Raw genomic sequence first — 22,389 nt, 5'->3', positions numbered from 1 at the left:
TTCAAAACGTCGATTCACGTGTCTTCCTTTTTTCGGTCCTCTTTTATAATCTGCTTTTTTTGTAATTTTAAAAAAAGTTCGACTTTGTTGTACTGTGTGGTATCACACCAGCTCACAGTGATCGAAACCACTGATCTAGCGGCACGAAATTAATAACTTGGAAACGAATGAACATATCTTTCTGAAATTTTGCACCAACTCAATCTGTGTCTGTGGGTAATTATGGACTAAATATGAACAACATAGGGAAATATTTTGGTATAGCCCCCATATTACGGTACCTCCTGATATTCGATATTTTGAGGATTTAAGCCACCTTTTCCTTCCAAATTAGTTGTTATTTGGTACTTAGGGTTCCTAGTGATCACTAAACCTTTCCACCAAAAATTGTGGACATAGGTCCACGTTTAGGTATAGGCCCCTTTTAAGGTACCACCCGACTTTCAGTAGTTTGGGGATTTAAAGCTACATTTTCCGACCAAATTAGGTGTAATTTGGTATTTGGGGTTCCCAGTGGACACAGAAATTCTCCACCAAAATTTGCGAACATGTAGCCCCCATATAACCGTACCGACAGATTTTGGGTATTTTGAGGATTTAAGCTATTTTTCAAGACCATTTATCAGCAAGATTTGCAGCTATTTGCAGCTAAATTTTGGTTATTCGGAATCTAGGGAGTCCAATTTAATTATTAAAAAAATAACTGGACCGAACCTCGGTGGACCTTCGTAGTTACGCTCCATCCAACAAAAGTATATTGCACTAAAAACATACAAAAAATAATAATTTTTGAAAATTTATTGCTTTATAACTATGTAACTTCAGGCCCCAAACATTTTATTTTAATTTAACTTAAACCCTCCCCTATCAATAAAAAATAAACTTTGTTTAGTTTTATTACGAATTTATTTAACAATTTAAAAAATATGAGATCAGGTTTTTAGCAACAATTTTATTAAAATCTGATCCGTCAAAATTTCTTGCACTTGACACTGAATAACTGAGTGAATATTTACAACAACAAAAAAGTAAAAACAAAATCTTAGTCAGCAGAGTGTCTGTAATCGATACAATGGAAAACATTTCGCAATTTTATACTTTGATTTTTTGACTTTCGCGCCGCTAGATCAATGATTTCGTCCTCTGTGCAGCTGTTCGATCGAATATGAAGTGTTAAATCATTTTATAAAAAAAATTATTTTTGTTGTAATTTCCCCAACAAAGAAATTTTTTAAATAACATATTACAAATATGTATGTCGATGCCACTACCTGGTCGATATGCCTTGGAATTTACCCATTTCCCAACTCTACTCATTGATATGAAAGTTTCCCTTTATTCTTCGGGGATGCTGTGGGAACATAGTACATATGTATGTTTGTATGTAAATTTAGCCAAAATGTTCGTTCTGTCTTCAAAATAAAGTGCTCCTAATGAAGATGATACGAATTGTTTAAAATCTTAAACATTTTTGGTTACCACTGGGAATAATAAATCCACTTTTAAGGGAAGGGTTTGTTTTCACACTTTACCTTACACCACGTACGACTTTCATAGACTATTGACCTATACCTTTCCATTTGATGTTTATAGTCTCTGGAGAGTATTACAAAAGTAACTGTTGCTGGAACCCAATTTACATATGTATGCATCAACTTTGTCTGTTTTTCAACTAAAAAACGTCTGGCGTATTTTGGTGGTTTAAAGGCATTATTTTGTTTTCTTATCGTCATTTTGCCATAATGTGTTGCTTCTTTTTTCAGTAAATATTTTTTGACATAGAAAGCAAATGCCAATACTAAAAAGCCCTCTTCACCCAAAAGAGTTAAGTGTGTGTTGCAAAAAAAAAGAACCTTAAAAAAGCGAGTGCTCTCCACCGTTTGGAAAAGGATTCAAGTGGCCTAATGGTAAACACGCACAAAAAAGTGAACAACAAAAGTTCCAAAAGTGGTGGGTTATAGGTACTTAAACAAAATTTAATGATACGCTTGAAAGGATTAGTAAATGTCTGGCTAAAAGCCAATCATTGAATTAATCCTTTGAGAGGGGAAATGTTTGCTTTGAATTACCTTTCGAACTTATCTCCCTTTTTTACATGGTGTATGAAGGAAGGAAGAAGTTGTTTTAGCCAAAATTGGTAATAAATTTAAAAAGTAAAGAGACTGTTATTTTGTGTTTTTGAGGACACTTTCTATTCAAAAAGTGTTTGAGTGAAATGACAAACCTTTTTAGAGGGTTTCAACGAGACGACCTTGTGGTCGTCTATGAAAAGATATTTTTGGCTTTTTATGATTTTATGGTCTTTATGAGAGGAGAAGGCATTCAATTCTATGAGAAGGCATTCAAGTCGTCTATAAGAAGACCTTATGGTCATCTAAAAGAAAACTTGTCCGTCTTCTATATGAAGATCTGCTGATCTTCTTTAAGAAGACCTTGTGGTCTCCTATAAAAGGACCTTGTGGCCACAAGTTCTGGTCAACAAGGTTTCTTTATCTGCATCCCACAAATGTCATCAGGGAAGGTACCTGACGCCATGATTGTACAATCATACGTAAACGATTACAATGCCGTATGGAGGGGTTGGATACAGGAAAGGTAGAGCTTAAACAGTATCACACCAGCTTGGAGAAATCCTTGTTTCACTCTGCGGGGCTTCGACGACTTGTTGTTCCACGTACGACGTATAATTGATTCAATGTTTCAAACTTGGTCGGAGGGTTTTCTGCTCGACGTTTCAAAGGCTTTTGATAGAACAATGACGTCTTGCTCTGGTTGAGTCCTCAATGTACACATGGACTTTTGTTCGTGGACCACAATAGAGCCGCATAGCTTACCACAGATAGGCCTATCGCATTACAAGGCTTCCTTGTCTGCACCCCTTCTCAGCCTGTCGCAGATAGCTTTGGCATGCGAGGACGGCGACATATAAAATTAAAAAAAAAAAAAAAACATAAAATACAAAATACAAAATAAAAATTATAAAAGGTTAAATATAATATATAAAACATAAATAGAAAATAAAATTTTACAATAGTATATAAATATACAATATAACATATAATATACAAATTATAAAATTAAAAATATAAAAAATAAGTATGACCTAAAATAAATAATAAAAAATATAAAATACAAAATATAGAATATAAAGTATAATAAAAATAAAATATAAAATACAAAATAAAATATATAAAATTTAAGATATAAAATATGAAATAAATGATATAAAATATAATATATGTATATTTTGGATTTTTTGAAAAGTCGAAAAATTGATGGCGACAAGTTTTATTGCGATTGAAATAAATATTCTCTAATCATATCAAATTTTTAACATCCAGCCTTATTTTTGTAAATTTACAGCGGTTATACGCCAAGTTAAGTCGAAGAAGCTGTGATTTGTATGTGAGGCCTTAAAAACGAAAAATACATCCGCAAAGCATTCGTAGGTTATGAGTAAAATTATAAAAAATTGGAGAGATAAATGTGCAATTTTCAAAATGCAACTTATAGGTGATGGCATTGACAATGTTTTTACGAAAAAACAAATTAATAATTCGTTTTCTAACTTCATTAAAAATAAATTGTTTATAAATGACTTTTTCTGCTATTTTTAATATAATTACTATTAATTTATTTTAAGTTTTACTAATGTTGTGAGCATTTGTAAGTCTCGATTTTTTTAGAATGCGGGGGAACGTCTCTACTTTACGATTAAAAAAAGTCCAGCAGCGCCCATCTGCCACCCGCTAAGTTATTCCTCTTATCCCACACCTGTAAAATCGTCAAAATTCCGAAAATCGGGAGCTATACCTATACTTGGACCTATACTGAACATTTTTGGTATTTTGGTCATTCAGAACTCAAAATGCAAAATTACAGCCAAATCGGCTGGAAAATGTGGGTAAAATCGTCAAAATTTTTTATATGGGGGCTATACCTAAACGTAGACCGATATTGACCATTTTTTTCATGGAGGTATGTGGTTCACTCAGAACTCAAAATACCAAATTACAGCCAAATTAGTTGGAAAATTTCGCTAAAATTTTCAAAATACCTAAAATCTGAGGGTACATTTATATGGCGGCTATACATAAACCTGAACCTATATTGAATATTTTTTGCAAGGAGGTAGTTTATTCACTCAGAACTCAAAATGCAAAATAACATCCAAATCGGCTGTTTAATTTGGCCAAAATCGTCAAAATACCACAAATCGGACGGTACCTTTCTATGGGAGCTACACCCAAATATGGACCTACATCCACTAAAAATAGTTTTCTATATTTTTGGCTTGTTATAAACCTACGTTTAAAATTTGGAGGCGGTAGCTCGAGTAGAACTAGTTTTGGCACTCTTTTCCATACAAGTGGGACCACGACGCGTCGTGGACTTTTAAAGAATATTTTTTCAATGACTTGGATTTTTAATGAATAGTTTTTGAAACGTCTTGGATTTTTAAACATTTTTCAACGACAAAGTTTTTTAATGAAATTTTTTCAACGACTTGTACATTTTTAAACAAAGACATATGTAGATTTTTTAAAAATATTTTCAACAACGTGGCTTTTTTAAATAATATTTTTCAAGGACTTTGATTTTTTAATGAATATTTTTTTCAACGACGTATATATTTTAAAGAATATTTTTTCAACGAAGTTGATTTTTTAAACAATTTTTTCAACGACTTCGAATTTTTAATAAATATTTTTTGCAACGACTTGTATTTTTTTTAAATATTTTCAACGACGTGTATTTGTTAAATAATATTATTTTCAAGTAAATGGAAAAAGAAAGGTAAAGATTTTTGCCCGGTATAGATGAGGCCATAAAATCCAAACTCGATCTAAAAACACGAAACCCAATTAGGGGTTTTGTAGTCTCAAAATGTACTTTCAGAAAATGCCCACGAGATGTTGTTTGCATTTTCAGTGTTGCACAGTGAAATCCAAGTCCTTAAAAAATATTTAAAAAAATTTTCAAGGACTTGGATTTTTTTAAATATTTGAGCGAATATTTTTTGCAAGGCCTTGAATTTTTAATGAAATTTTTTGCAACATCTTGGATTTTTTAAACATTTTTCATTTGTTTCAATTGTTTTATTAAATTTTTTGCAACGACATAGATTTTTTAAAAATATTTTCAATGTCGTGGATTTTTTAAATAATATTTTTCAAGGATTAGAGTTTTTTAACGAATATTTTTTGCAACGAAGTGGATTTTTAAAGAACATTTTTTAACGACGTGGAGTTTTTAAGGAATATTTTTAACGACGTGGATTTTTTAAAGAATATTTTTTCAACATTTTTTCAACGACTTGGGAATTTTAATAAATATTTTTTGCAACGACTTGGATTTTTTTAAATATTTTTCAATGACATGGAATTTTTAACTAATATTTAATTTTTTAACATATTTTTCAGGGACTTGGATTTTTTAAATAGTTTTCAACGACGTGGATATTTTAAAGAATATTTTTTCAACGACTTGGATTTTTTTTAAATATTTTTCAAGGACTTGGATTTTTTTAATATTTTTCAACGACGTGGATATTTTAAAGAATAATTTTTTAACTTGACTTTTTTCAACGATTTGAATTTTTTAAATATTTTAACGACGTGGACATTTTAAATAATATTTTTAACAACTTGGATTTTTTAAAGAATATTTTTTCAAAGACGTGGATTTTTATATTTTTTTAACGACTTTTTTTAATGAAAAAAAGATTTTTTCAACGTTTTTTAAAAATTTTTTCGATGACGTGGAATTTTTAATTTTTTTTTTTAATTTTTCAACGATTTGGATATTTTAAAGAATAATTTTAAAACATCGTGTATTTTTAAAGAATATCTTTTAACGACTTGGATTTTTTAAAGAATATTTTTGCAACGACTTGGATTTTTTAATTAATTTTTTTAGTAATGACTTGGATTTGTTTTTAAATATTTTTTAAGGACTTGGATTTTTTAAAGTGTATTTTTTCAACAACTTGGATTTTTTATTTTTTTAAACGACTTGAAATTTTTAATGCATGTTTTTCAACCACTTGATTTTTTTAATGAGTATTTTTTGCAACGACTTTGATTTTTTAAATATTTTTTTTAACGACTTAGATTATTTAAATAATATTTTTTGCAACGACTTCGGTTTTTTAAGAATTTTTTGAACGACGTGCATTTTTTTGAAGAATTTTTCTTTTGAACGAAGTGGATTTTTTAAAGAATATTTTTTAACGACGTGGATTTATAAAGAATACTTTTTCAATGACGTAAATTTGTTAAAGAATATTTTTTCAAAAACGTGGATTTTTTAAAAACCGTTTTTTCACCGACTTGAAATTTTTTAAAATAATTTTTAAACCATGTATATTTTTTAAAAATATTTTTCAAAAAATATGTTTAACGTCGTGGATTTTTTAAAGAGTATTTTTTCAATGACGTGAATTGTTTAAAGAATATTTTTTTCAACGACGTGAATTTTTTAAAGGATATTTTTCAACGACTTGGATTTTTTAAAGAATATTTTTTCAATGACTTGGATTTTTTAATTAATTTTTGTAGTAGGATTTATTTTTAAATATTTTTCAAGGACTTGGACTTTTTAAAGAGTATTTTTTCAACAACTTGGATTTTTTAATTTTTTTAAACGAATTGGAATTTTTAGTGCATTTTTTTCAACGACTTGAATTTTTTAATGAACTTTTTTCAACGACTTTGATTTTTTAAATAAATTTTTTGGATGTTTTAAAGAATATTGTTTGAGAAACGTGGATTTTTGAAGAATGTTTTTTAAACCACTTGGAATTTTTTTTAAATATTTTTCAACGGCGTATATTTTTTAAAATAATTTTTCCACAATGCATATTTTTTTAAAATATTTTTCAACAATGTATATTTTTTAAAAATATGATGAAAAAATTTCAAGGACTTGGATTTTTTTTAAATATTTTTCAACGGCGTGGATATTTTAAAGAATAATTTTTCTACAACGTGTGCTTTTAATTAATGTTTTTAACTACTTGGATATTTTAAAGAATATTTTTTTAACGACGTGGATTTTTATTTTTTTTAACGACTTGGATTTTTTAAATAATTTTTTAACGACTTGGAATCTTTTATGCAATTTTTTTAAAAGACTGATATTTTTAAGACTTGGATTCTTAATGAATATGTTTTGCAACTATTTGGATTTTTAAGATTTTTTTTGTACGACGTGGAATTTTTGAAGATTAATTTTTAACGACGTGGATTTATGAAAAATACTTTTTCAATGACGTAGATTTTTAAACAATATTTTTTCAAAAACGTGGATTTTTTAAATAATGTTTTTTAAAATATTTTTCAACGGCGTATATTTTGTAAAATAATTTTTAACCAAATATATTTTTTTAAAAATATTTTTCAACAATGTATATTTTTTAAAAATATGTTGAAAGGTATTTTTTAGGGAATTGAATTTTTTAAAATATTTTTCAAGGACTTGGATTTTTTTAAATACTTTTCAACGACGTGAATATTTTAAAGAATATTTTTTCAACAACGTGTATTTTTAAATAATATTTTTAACAACTTGGATTTTTTAAAGAATATTTTTTTTTGGATTTTTTTCACTGATTGGATTTTTCAAACAATTTTTTTAACGACTTGGAATTTTTTATGATATTTTTTTAACGACTTGGATTTTGTAATGAATTTTGAATATTTTAAAGAATAATTTTTCAACAACGTGTATTTTTAAAAAATATTTTTTAACGATGTGGACTTTTATTTTTTTTTCAACGGCTTGAATTTTTTAAATAATTTGTTTAACGACTTATTATAAAGTTTTTTTATGAAAAATTTTTTTTTTAACGACTTCAATTTTTAATGATTTTTTTTAAAGACTTGGATTTTTCCAAAAAAAGCACATAGACTTTTTTTCAATGACGTAGATTTTTTGAAGAATTTGTTTAACGACGTGGATTTTTTTGAAGAATTTTTTCAACAAAGTGGATTTTTTGAATATTTTTATTTGAACGAAGTGGATTTTTAGATAATTTTTTTCAACGACGTGTATAATATGTAAAATATAAGATCTTGTGCTAAATGAAGCCCTTGTGGTCTCCTTTATGTAGTCGATGTAGTCTTCCATAAGAAGTCCTTTTTGTATTTTTCTTGTCATCATTTTGGCGACATTCCGATCTTTGGTGAAGACCAAGTGTTCTTCTTTCAGAATAGCCTTGTTTGGAAAAACTTTGCACCACCTTTATACTTTTCCATATGTATTTATAGCTCCAATTATGAACCCTTCCAGGCTATTGGAAAGAAGAAGAAGAAAAATGAAACCACCATAAACATGATTTAATCATTGAGTTATGATGTTAACATACATATTTCGATACATAATTGAAATTCTGTAAGAAAAATGTTGGCAGCTGCATTCTTGGCTCTCTTTAATGTACGGCTTGGGTTTTGCTTTTCATACCGGGGGGCATGTGTGTATGTGTGTGCATTTATTATATGCACATTAATTTACTATCATTAATAATGTTGTTTAACTGGAGGTTATGCTTGGGTTTGGATTTCATTTTTGCTGCTACAAACCAAGTCAGTTGATTTTCAAAGTTAATTTTCGTTCCAAGAAGTGTAAAGACTTAATGACCGGAAATTATCTTCACGGCATTATGTACTTTATGGTTCCGGTGTTGTGTTTTATTTTTTTGTTGTTGTTTTACTTCCGTCATTCTTATTACGCTTACTGTTATAATTTGTTGAGGATGTAGGAAGAGATTTTTACATTTTAAGACCTCTAAAAATTAAATTTTAATTTTTAACTTTAAGTACCCAACCAGGTTCTCTCTAATGGCTAAGTTAGTATTAGCAGTTTTTTATATCCTCTGTGTGTTTTTTTTTTGGTTTTGTTGTAAACACAGCAATGTGACCGTTGTGGTTATGTTTAACCTTTGCGTTACAGTTATAGTTACCATAGTTGTTGTCCTAGTGCGGCTTTGTGATTTGTTGTAGATTGCTATCGTCCCAGTTACTACCATGGCTAATCGTTTTCTCACGGTAGTTCTGGCTTATGACAGTTTTTTTTTATGGTTGATATCCGGATTTTTATGTTTGTTTAAACAATAAAAAATGTTGAAATATTATTACTTTGTACTCGGAGGGTGGAGGTGGGGAATAGAAACACGCACAGACTATTATCACCTATCAAAACTTTGGATAATATGAGAGGAATTTAGCTTGTGGTGAAGGGGAAAAAATTCTTTAAGGGTAGTTGGAGTTTTCAAAGACGGCCAGAAAATCTTCGTACATAATAACAGGAGGGTTTTCTAGAGTGATTTAGAAGGTTCTGGCATAGAAAGTTTTCTAGGTAATAATCAGAAGGTTTACATGGAGGGTTCTTCTAATAGCGAAACGTGGAATAGAACTTCCACCAGGCTTTTAATATAAAACCAAAGAGTCCTAAATAGAAGAACGAAAGTCCTTATTATGGCAAAATTTACACCTTGCTGTAATCACCTCAAACCTTACATTACCTTACATTCCGATTTCATTTAAAATTCACAACATGAATTTGAGTGAATCCATTTACCATTTTCTATTGCCACTGCAGTTTGGTTTTTCCTTGCCTGTGGTGGCCAGAAAAAAAAAATCCAATAATTTTTCCCTTTTAATGCATTTTCCAGCAATAAAAGTCATCATGAAAATGCTTTTTTCCGCAGGTCATAAAACTTAGCATCTATCCATTTAAATCGACAATTTTGCTCCCAGTTCAATGTTGGACAAAAAAGCAAACTATGTAGAGGATACCTTAGCATCCTGTGAAGTAAGTGTGGGATGGGGTGGGCATATGTTAAAGTTAGCAACATTTAAAGTCAATAGCACACAGGGTCTAAGCGTAATTGGGCATACAATGTGCTGCTATGTGGTGGTATGCGTGTGTTTTATGGCGTGAAAACACAGATGAATGACATTGCATCCAGCCAGTCAGCCATTCCTGCATTCATATGCATTCAATGACGATTCTTATTTCAAACGAGTTAATGATCTATGTGGAGTGTTAAGAGCTTCTAGGATGAATGGAGAAATGGAGAATGAAAATGGATTTTAAGGCAATTTTTTTCCAACGACCATTACAACAATAAACGTGGCATATGTATGTACCGGCAAAGGAGTATCGTACAGACCGATTTCGCTTTTGTCGGCCGCTGGAAAGACTCTTGAGGCTTGACTACTCCCCAGCGTCAGAAATAGCTGTAAAACACAGCACGACAACAGCGCTGAGCGCCATCTCCACACATATATTAGTCGAGTACTCAAACAGAGCAAACCTTGCAATAGGATAGTGTTGGTGGCGCTCGTTGACTTATCAAAAGCCGTTCATACTGTCTTGTACTCCACACTGTTTGAGGATATTGAGAAAAGTACTCTCCAGACAAGTTTGAAACGTTGGATAATTTATTGATCTTTCCAAGTTCTACCAAGCATGGAATATGCAAATATCCGCCACCAAATCTATGGTCACTCTATTTACCACATGGACTACAGAGGTGAGTACTGAGATGAATGTCATGATCGCAGAATTCCGACCTCTATCTACCTCAGGATTTTAGGGGTCACATTCGACAGTATATTGACGTAGTCCCAGCATGCGGTACAGGCCCACTCAACATACTGCACCTTTTCAAAGGCCCAGCCAAACATACTGAACTAACTCTAGTAGCTTTGTGGTAACAACAAATCGAAGCATTCTTACTCCTATAGGTGAAGTAGAACCAGATCCAGAGTAAGCAGTGAACAAACATATCTTATGCATTTATAACAAAAACAACAATAAACGTTCGGATGAGGATTTTTAAAGAATATTTTCTTAAAGACCTTCAGAAGTGATAGTCTTACTTTTTTAGAGGCAATTTCTTATTTTTTAATTATTTTTTCAAAGAATATTTTTTCAGAGATCATTTTTAGTTTGTTTAGTATTTTTTTAAATACCATTTTTTAGTTTTTTAAATATTTTTTCAGTGACGTAGGTTTTTTAATGAATATTTTTTATAAACCAATTTTGATTTTTTCTTTAAATATTTGTTCAAAGACGTGGATTTTTTAAAGATTTTTTAAATATTTTTTCAAAGAAGTGGACTTCTTAATAATTTTTTTAAAGACCATTTTTTTATTTTTTAAATATTTTTTCAACTGCGTGAAGTTTTTAAAAAAAATATTTTTCTTGGACGTGGATTTTTAAAAATATTTCTCAAATATTTTGTTATCATTGTGGATTTTGAAAGATTTTTTTTTAAAAAATTTTTTCATCGACGTGGATTTTTTAATTTTTTTTTTGAATATTTTTTATCTACTTGGATTTTTTTTAAATATTTTTTCAACGACATGGATTTTCTAAAATAATTTTTCATCGACGTGGATTTTTTAGAGATATTTTTTCAACGACGTGGATTTTTTATGAGATTTTTTTAAATATATTTTCAACGGTTTAAAGGTTTGTTTAAAATATTTTGATGGACTTGGATTTTTTAATAATTTTTTTAAAATATTTTTTGATGGACGTGAATGTTTTAAAGTTGTTTTTAATATTTTTTTTTCAACGAAGGAATTTTTCAGAAAAATTTTTTTGTTTTTATTTTTTAAATATTTTTCAGCGGCGTAGGTTTTTTAATGAATATTTTTGAAAGACCAATTATTATTTTTTTATTATATTTTTTCAGAAGAAATATTTTTTAAAGACTATTTTTTATTTTTTTAAATGTTTTTTTCAACTTCGTGAAGTTTTTAAAAAATTATTTTTCTAGGACGTGGATTATTTAAAACTATTTCTTAAATATATTGTCATCGATGTGGATTTCTAGTTTTTTTTAATATTTTGGATTTTCTAAAATAATTTTTCAACGACGTTAATTTTTTTGGAGATATTTTTTCAACGACGTCGATTTTTTAAGAGATTTTTTTAAAAATATTTTTTCAACGGTGTGGGTTTTTAAATGTTTTTTTAAAATATTTTTTGATCGCCGTGGATTTTTAAATATTTTTTGATGGACGTGGGTTTTTTAAAGATTTTTTTTTAAATAGTTTTTGATGGACGTGAATATTTTAAAGTTGTTTTTTATATTTTTTTCAACGAAGGAATTTTTTAGAGAAAAATTTATTTCAAATAACTTTTTTATTTTTTTAAATATTTTTTCAGTGGCGTGGGTTTTTAATGAATATTTTTGAAATACCAATTTTATTTTTTTTATTATATTTTTTCAAAGAAATATTTTTTAAAGACAATTTTTTATTTTTTTAAAAATTTTTTCAGCTGCGTGAATTTTTTAATTTTTTTTCTAGGACGTGGTTTTTAAAAATATTTCATAAATATTTTGTCATCGATGTGGATTTTTAAAATTTTTTTTAAAATTTTTTTTTCAACGACATGGACTTTCGAAAATGGTTTTTATCGACGTGGATTTTTAGAGTTATTTTTTGAACGACGTGGATTTTTTAGAGTTATTTTTTCAACGACGTGGATTTTGTAAGAGTTTTTATTTTTTTAAATATTTTTTCAGCGGTGTGGATTTTTAAAAGTTTGTTTAAAATATTTTTTGATCGCCGTGGATTTTTAAAGATTTTTTGGTGGGCGTGAATGTTTTAAAGTTGTTTTTTAATAATTTGTGTGATCGACGAAGATTTTAAAAGATTTTGTTTAAAACATTTTTCAGCGACATGGATTCATTAACAAATTTTTCATGGACGTGGAGTTTTTCAAAAATTGTTGAAAATATTTTTTCGTTGATTTTACTTGAATTTTTTAACGATTTTTTTAAATATTTTTTCAACGACGTGGATTTTTTAAAATATTTTTCAACGACTTGCTTTGTATAAAGATTTTTTTATATTTTTTTCAACTGTGTGGATTTTTAAAGGTTTGTTTAAAATATTTTTTGATCGACGTGAATGTTTTAAAGTTTTTTTTTATTAATTTTCGTGATCGACGAGGATTTTTTAAAGATTTTTTAAACATTTTTTGATCGACGTGATTTTTTTAAAGATTTTTAAAAATATTGGATGTTTTAGAGATTTTTTTAATTATTTTTGATCGATGTGGATTTTTTAAAAATTATTTTAAATAATTTTTGATCGATGTGGATTTTTTTAAAATATATATATATTTTTTGATTGTCGTATTTTTTATTATTTTTTGATAGAGGAGGATTTTTTTTATCGATTTTTTTAAAATACTTTTTGTTCGACGTGATTTTTTTAAAAATGTTTTAATCGACATTGAATTTTAAAAGATTTTTTCTTAAATATTTTTTGATCGACTTGGATATTTTAAAAATAATTTAAAATAATATTTGATCGATATGGATATTTTAAAAATTGTTTAAAATATTTTTTTCAACGATGTGGACTTTATTATACCCTCCACCATAGTATGTAGGGTATATTAAGTTTGTCATTCCGTTTGTAACACATTGAACTAATCATTTGCGACCCTATAAAGTATATATATTCTTGATCAGGATAAAATTCTAAGACGATCTAGCCATGTCCGTCTGGTCGTCCGTCTGTTGTAATCACTCTAGCATCCGCAATAATTGAGATAGAGTGCTGAAATTTTGCACCCGAGTTCAAGTTCGAAGATGGGCTATATCGGCCACTATTTGGTATTGCCCCCATATAACGGTACCTCCGGATTTGAGGTGTTTTGACGTTCTTCGCCACATTTGTAGACCGAATTAGCTATAATTTGGCACTTGGGGTTCCTAGTGGTCAACAAACTTATATCCCAAAGGATATAAGTCCCCATATAACGGTACCTCCCGATTTTCGGTATTTTGAGAATTTTAGCTACAATTTTTAACCGAACTAGCTGTAATTTGTCATTTGAGGTTCTCAGTGGTCATGAAATATCTCCACCAAACATCGTCAACATAGGTCCATGTTTTGGTATAGCCCCCATATATCAATACCTCCCGATTTTCGGTATTTTGAGAATTTTAGCTACAATTTTTAACCGAACTAGCTGTAATTTGTCATTTGAGGTTCTCAGTGGTCATGAAATATCTCCACCAAACATCGTCAACATAGGTCCATGTTTTGGTATAGCCCCCATATAACGGTACCTCCCGATTTTCGGTATTTTGAGAATTTTAGCTACAATTTTTAACCGAACTAGCTGTAATTTGTCATTTGAGGTTCTCAGTGGTCATGAAATATCTCCACCAAACATCGTCAACATAGGTCCATGTTTTGGTATAGCCCCCATATAACGGTACCTCCCGATTTTCGGTATTTTGAGAATTTTAGCCACAATTTGTAACCGAACTATCTGCAATTTGACATTTGAGGTTCTCAGTGGTTATGAAATATCTCCACCATACATCGTCAACATAGGTCAATGTTTTGGTATGGCCCCTTATAACCGTACCTCCCGATTTTCGGTATTTTGAGCATTTTAGTTACAATTTTTAACCGAACTAGCTATAATTTGACATTTGAGGTTCTCAGTGGTCATGAAACATCTCCACCAAACATCGTCACCATAGGTCTATGTTTTGGTATGGCCTCCTTATAACCGTACCTCCCGATTTTCGATATTTTGAGCATTTTAGTTACAATTTTTAACCGAACTAGCTGTAATTTGCCATTTGAGGTTCTCATTGGTCATAAAACATCTCCACAAAACATCGTCAACATAGGTCTATGTTTTGGTATAACCCCCATATAACGATATCTGCCAATTTTCGGTATTTCGATAATTTTAGCTATAGTTTTTAACCGAAATAGCTGTAATTTGACATTTGAAGTTCTCAGTGGTCATAAAACATCTCCAACGAAACATCGTCAACATAGCTCCATGTTTTGATATAGCCCCATACAACGGTATCTCCCTATTTTCGATATTTTGAGAATTTTAGCTGCAAATTTTAACCGAACTAGCTGTAATGTTGTATTCAAAAATAATCGCCAATATAGGTCCATGTTTTGGTATATCCCCCCATATAACTGTTCCTCCCGTTTTCGGGAATTTTCAGTGGTCGCGAAATTTCTTCACTAAAATTCGTCAACATGAGTCCATTTTTGAGGGTCTACATTGTTTTGATGAAACTACCCTCAATTTGACTCTTGAAGTTCCCTGCAGCTGTAAAACTTTTCCGCCAAAAAATTTAAAGATGGGTTGACTCTTTGATATAGCCCCGTAGGTGGTACCTTTCACCTAGCTGAACACATTTTTTTAGATTAGATTAGATAACACTGTGCAACAAAATGGAGGTGAAAGTCTGGCGCACGGAAAATTCCTCTTGTGGAAGAAAGGCCTTGGTGAGTATATTATGAACCCCGAAGGACAGATCCGCCGTGAGTCGAACTTCCGCGTTATGGCGTGATGAAATTTTTGTTAGAGACCCTGTGGGCCATCAGGATTTAGCGTTATATCTTTCTTCATTGTTGCCTAAGTGCTCTACAAAAACAACAAACAAAGATAAAATGCTAATTCATGATGGCTTACAGGGTCTCTTGCAAAAACTTCATCACGCCATAAGGCGGAAGTTCGACTCACGACGCATCTGTCCTTCGGGGTTTTTAATATACACACACCAAGGGTTTCCATCTCCAAAAGGAATTATCTCTGCCCCACCATTTGTGTGCACAGTGTAATTTAAGCAATAGTGGGAGGCAGTAGGAGTCTATACATTGTCGAAAAGTTGTTCCACCTAAAATTGTGAAAGGACCTTAATTATTCAATTTTAATTAAGAATATTTTATGGTGGAGGGTATAAAAAGTTCGGCCCGGCCGAACTTAACGACTTTTTACTTGTTAAATATTTTTTCAACTGTGTGAAGTTTTTAAAAAATATTTCTTAAATATTTTGTTATCAATGTGGATTTTTTAAAGATATTTTTAATATTTTTTCATCGACGTGGATTTTTAATGTTTTTAATATTTTTTCATCTACTTGGATGTTTTAAAATATTTTTTCAACGACATGGATTTTCTAAAATAATTTTTCATCGACGTGGATTTTTTAGAGATATTTTTTCAACGACGTGGATTTATTTAGAGATATTTTTTCAACGACGTGAATTTTTTTAGAGATATTTTTTCAACGACGTGAATTTTTAAGAGTTTTTTTTTTAATATTTTTTCAACGACGTGAATTTTTTAAGAGTTTTTTTTTAATATTTTTTCAACGACGTGGATTTTTTTAGAGATATTTTTTCAACGACGTGGATTTTTTAAGAGTTTTTAATATTTTTTCAACGGTGTCGATTTTTATAGATTTTTTTTTAAATTATTTTTTGATCGACGTGAATATTTTAACGCTTTTTAATAATTTTTGTTATAGACGAGGATTTTTTAAAGATTTTTTTAAGCATTTTTCAGCGACGTGGTTCTTTAAAATAGTTTTTCATCAACGTGGATTTTTTTAAAGATTTGTTAAAATATTTTTTCATTGACGTGGATTTTTCAAATATTGTTTCATTTATTTTAAATATTTGTCATCTTTAAAAAATGATATTTTAAAAATATTTTTTCAACGACGTTAATTTTTTAATATATTTTTCAACGACGTGGTTTGTTAAAAGATTTTTTTAAATATTTTTGATCAAAGTGGATTTGTTAAAGAAAAAAAATTAAAGTTTTTTTAACAATTTTATGATAGACAAGGATTTTTTATAGATTTTTTTAAAAAAAATGTTCAGCAACGTGGATGCTTTAAAATATTTTTTCATCGACGTGAAGATTTTTTCATTTACTTTTAAAATATTTTTTTACTTTTTTTTATCGCCGTGGATTTTGATTGACTTGGATATCTTAAAAATTATTTAAAATAATTTTTTAAAGATTTGTTTGTGGATTTTTTAAAAATATGTTTTATCGACGTGCATTTTTTTAAAGATTTTTTAAAATATTTTTGATAGACGTGGATTTTTTAAATATTATTTCAACGACGTGGATTGTTTATGGATATTTTTCAACGACGTGGATTTGTTTAGGGGTATTTTTTAACGACGTGAACTTTTTTAGGAATATTTTTTGAAAAAAAAAAAAACAAAATTGCAGACGCTATCCCAATAAAAAAACGCCACAATGCTTCTAATTGAAGACACTGGCACGACGTGTGTTGTTTTTGCTGTAAAGCAGACCAACCAAATTTTGGTATGTGCATTCGTTGAAATTTGACGACACATACTAGTGGAAGAGGTTTGAATTGTTTTCGCAGACACTTTCGTCGGAGTTGTGTGAGGTTGCCAAGGAAAAACTTCTCATTGAACTTTTTTCTTTGCTTACCTTTATACTTCGAGCTGACGATTGATGTTTGGGTATAAAAAGTTTCTTGTTGAAGAAGTTATTGAAAAATAACTTCGGTGGAGAATATCCACAAACAAGAAACAAGGGAACTGATGAGATCCAGTGGCGTGGATCGAAACTATAGTATTCCCTGCCTTACCCCTTGGCGAACAATGCCAAATCTTTTCCACTAATAAAATAGTTGTTTTAAAATATTAAAACAACAACAATGGGATTAAGCCAGACTATTTTGAAAAAACAAAATTGCAAACGCTATCCCAATAAAAAATAAAAAACGCCACAATGCTTCTAATTATTTAAAATAATTTTTGATCGAAGAAGATTTTTTAAAGGTTTGTTTGATAGACCGGAATTTTTTAAAATATTTTTTCATCGACGTAGATTTTTAAAAGTTTTTTGTTTTTTAACTTGGACTTGGATTTTTTACAAACAAAGTTCTCTTTTCACAGGATGATGCCCGAGAGTGTCCTCTTTCGGTCCACATATACTTTTGTACCCGTGCCGTTCCGTCCGTTTAAGACTTTTTTAATTTTTTTGAAATTACATGGATAAAAATCTGTGTGTTTTTCCATACCGTTTCCCATATAAATTATAGATTTTTCTCACAAATGTACATTTTTTAATATATGAGTTTTTATAAGTGTTATAAGAGTATTTTTTTCAATTTCGGAAAAAAATTTAAATTTTTTAAAAAAAAAATCTTCAACTTTTTTATTTTTATTGTTTCTTTATTGGGGTTTGACCTTTTTTAAATAGTTAGAACATACCCAGCAAAAATACTCATTACAAATTGGCCTACTTTCTCATTATTTTAACACGGGCATGTCATAGGGAGTAAGTACTTATTTTTTGGCACTTAAAAGTAAATACATAAGTACTTAAATAAGTAGTTACGACTTGAAGTAACCAGGGAGTAACTACTTATGTATCTACTTTTTAGTGGCCAAAAAATAAGTACTTACTCCCTATGACATGCCCGTGTTAAAATAATGAGACAGTAGGCCAATTTGTAATGAGTATTTTTGCTGGGTATGAAAAACTCAAAAATACTCATATGTTGCTGCAAAATATGAAAAAACTAAAATGTTTAGCTTTGACCTTAAATTTCTCTCAAACCGATAGTTCGATTTTTGTGGCTTTTAATGTGTCGGAATTATGAAAATATCTCTATCCATTCAAAAGTTACAGAGTTTTGGCCAGGAAAAACGATTCTGAACTACTGTGCGACGTGGATTATTTTAAAGATATTTTTAATATTTTTTCATCTATTTTTAAATTTTTTTTTAACGATGTAGATTTTATTTTTTTATATTTTTTCAATGACGTGAATTTTTTAAGGATTTTCCTAAATTATTTTTTGATCGACGTAAATTTTTTTTAAAGCCTTCTTGATCGAAGTAGATTTGTTGGGATTTTTTTTTAAATATTTTTTTTTTCGACGTGCATTTTACAACGATTTTTTAATTTTTTTTTTATTTTTTTAATAATTTTAATGGTTTTTTGTTCAACGACGTGGATTTTTTTAATATTTTTTGATTGATGAGGACTTTTAAAGATTTTTTATAAATATTTTGACCGACCTAAATTTTTAAAAAACATTTTTTGACCGAAATGGATTTTTCTAAAATATTTTTGATCGACGTGGATTTTTTAATTTCTTTTTTTTTATTCAAAGATGTAGATATTTTAGATCAGGAGAACAACTACAAACATAGATTCATATTAGAAATGTTGCACATTGTCAATATACCTGCAGCAAATATAATTAATTATAAGTCTGACACGGAACACTGTATGCAGATTTATAGGAATACAATAGAAAACACCAAAAAATTTAGTTGGCAAGTTATTCTCAACAGACGAGGATGAAGAAACGGCAGTAGTTTAACAACAATTAGTTGCAACACAATGTAATTATTAATATGATTGTTTTATATATAATTATGTAAGAAAATGTTTTTTGTTTCTCTTTAAAGTAAATAAAATCCCTGATGATGACTATTGACGATAGTCGAAATATCGGATATTAAAATAAAAACTAAAAACCGAAAATATTCTGTTTTTCATTATGACCTTAAGCCAAACCAATAGAAGAAGGAAATTACTGATCAAAGGTCAACAATAACCATATACATACAATTTTTTTAAATATTTTTTGATCGACGTGGTTTTTATATATATATTTTTTTCAACATTTTGTGATCAATGTCGATTTTTTAAATTTGTTTTAAAACTTCTGAAATTTGTCCTTCTTCCACAACATGTCCTCTAACGCTAACCTTCCCCTTAAATTGTGTTAAGGATTATCATCCCTTGTATAACACTTATATTCTCTCAAAATTTCCCCTCCTCTATTATGCTCCCATTTGCAAAGCGCATGTCCTAGAATACGAAAAACTCGTCGAATTTCAAGATACCCAAAAAATATATATCTAAAGTTTGGCGCCCAAATAAAACTGCCACAATAAACAAAAAAATAGGTTTCATGTTATGATTGCTGTTTCTTTTTTGTTTTGTTGTTGTCTTAGTTCAAGATTTTGATTTCAAATGTCCCATAAAAACGAACAAAGTTTTGCATTGACCTTGTCGTTTGTTATTATTGCTGTTGTTGTTTTTGTTGCACTATTAAATATGACATTCAAAATAAAAACATGACAATTTTAATTGACGTGTGGTGTGTTTTTGGTTGTTTATTTTGGGAGGATTGAAGTCAGTTTAATTTGAATCACGTGGAGTATATTTTCAATAAAGGTGTTAAACACGGCGAATTTTTTCTTAAAAGAAAAAGGATCTTTCTTTACAATAGGAAACAATTTTTCTAAGAAATTTTCTAATAGCTGAATATGAAAAGGTTTCTCTCTAAGAAAAGTTCTTTGAGGATTTCTTTCCATAGGAAAATTCTTCTTAAAGGGACCTCCGAGAACATTTACCGATATATAAATATTGTCCTGAGAACTTTTCCAAACGGAAAAGATCTATCTGACAATTTTTCCTGCAGGAAAAGGACAATATTTTTTTCAGGAAAAAGCCCACTAGAGAGCTCTGCCAATAGGAAAAGTTTTCTCTGAGAACTTTTTTATTTATGGGAAACTTGTCCTCTCCTTTCAAACGCTCCATCTTTAAGCTTCTTCTTAGAAAAGGCCCCTGTGGGAACTTTCCCTATAAGAAAATGTTCCTCTGTAAATTTTCTATAGCTCAAGCTCCATCCGTAAGCTTTATCTGCTAGCCTATTTGAAGGAAAAACTCTTATTGGATATGATACTCAGTCAACTTTTCTTATACGAAAAGGATTCTCTGTGAACATTTCCTATAGCAAAATATCTCTCTATGAACATCTCCAGTATGAAATGTGCCCCTGCAAATTTTCCAACAGGAAAATCTCCATCTATAGGCTTTTTCATTTGTGAACGTTTCGCCGTTTTTTTTATGAAACTTTTTCTATATAACTATATAACTATATAAGCTTACTGACGTAACTTTTTCTTATATAGGAAAAAAGCTTACTGACGTAACTTTTTCCTATATAGGAAAAAAGCTTACTGACGTAACTTTTTCTTATATAGGAAAAAAGCTTACTGACGTAACTTTTTCCTATATAGAAAAAGCTCACTGACGTAACTTTTTCTATATATATAGATAGATATAGATAGATAGATATAGATATAGAAAAAGCTCACTGACGTAACTTTTTCTATATATAGAAAAAGCTCACTGACGTAACTTTTTCTATATATAGAAAAAGCTCACTGACGTAACTTTTTCTATATATAGAAAAAGCTCACTGACGTAACTTTTTCTATATATAGAAAAAGCTCACTGACGTAACTTTTTCTATATATAGAAAAAGCTCACTGACGTAACTTTTTCTATATATAGAAAAAGCTCACTGACGTAACTTTTTCTATATATAGAAAAAGCTCACTGACGTAACTTTTTCTATATATAGAAAAAGCTCACTGACGTAACTTTTTCTATATATAGAAAAAGCTCACTGACGTAACTTTTTCTATATATAGAAAAAGCTCACTGACGTAACTTTTTCTATATATAGAAAAAGCTCACTGACGTAACTTTTTCTATATATAGAAAAATCTCACTGACGTAACTTTTTTTATATATAGAAAAAGCTCACTGACGTAACTTTTTTATATATAGAAAAAGCTCACTGACGTAACTTTTTCTATATATAGAAAAAGCTCACTGACGTAACTTCTTCTATGTATAGAAAAAGCTCACTGACGTAACTTTTTTCTGACGTAACTGTTTCTATATATAGAAAAAGCTCACTGACGTAACTTTTTCTATATAGAAAAAAGTTTATTACGGTAACTTTTTCTATATAGAAAAAGCTCACTGACGTAACTTTTTTCTGACATAACTTTTTTCTGACGTAACTTTTTGTATATATAGAAAAAGCTCATTGACGTAACTTTTTCTATATAGAAAAAGCTCACTGACGTAACTTTTTTCTGACGTAACTTTTTCTATATATAGAAAAAGCTCACTGACGTAACTTTTTCTATATATAGAAAAAGCTCACTGACGTAACTTTTTCTATATAGAAAAAAGCCCATTGACGTAACTTTTTCTATATAGAAAAAGCTCACTGACGTAACTTTTTCTATATAGAAAAAGCTCACTGACGTAACTTTTTCTATATAGAAAAAGCTCACTGACGTAACTTTTTCTATAGTTAGAAAAAGCTCACTGACGTAACTTTTTCTATATATAGAAAGAGCTCATTGACGTAACTTTTTCTATATAGAAAACGCTCATTGACGTAACTTTTTCTATATAGAAAAAGCTCATCGACGTAACTTTTTCTATATAGAAAAAGCTCACTGACGTAACTTTTTCTATATAGAAAAAGCTCACGGACGTAACTTTTTCTATATAGAAAAAGCTCACGGACGTAACTTTTTCCTATATAGGAAAAAAAGCATACTGACGTAACTTTTTCTATATATATAAAAAGCTCACTGCGGTAACTTTTTCTATATATAGAAAAAGCTCACTGCGGTAACTTTTTCTATATATAGAAAAAGCTCACTGCGGTAACTTTTTCTATATATAGAAAAAGCTCACTGCGGTAAC

This window comes from Musca autumnalis, unplaced genomic scaffold (assembly GCF_047663935.1).
Source record: "Musca autumnalis isolate F117 unplaced genomic scaffold, ASM4766393v1 scaffold_5, whole genome shotgun sequence".
NCBI lineage: Eukaryota > Metazoa > Arthropoda > Insecta > Diptera > Muscidae > Musca > Musca autumnalis.
Note: the sequence above shows the minus strand (reverse complement) of the source record.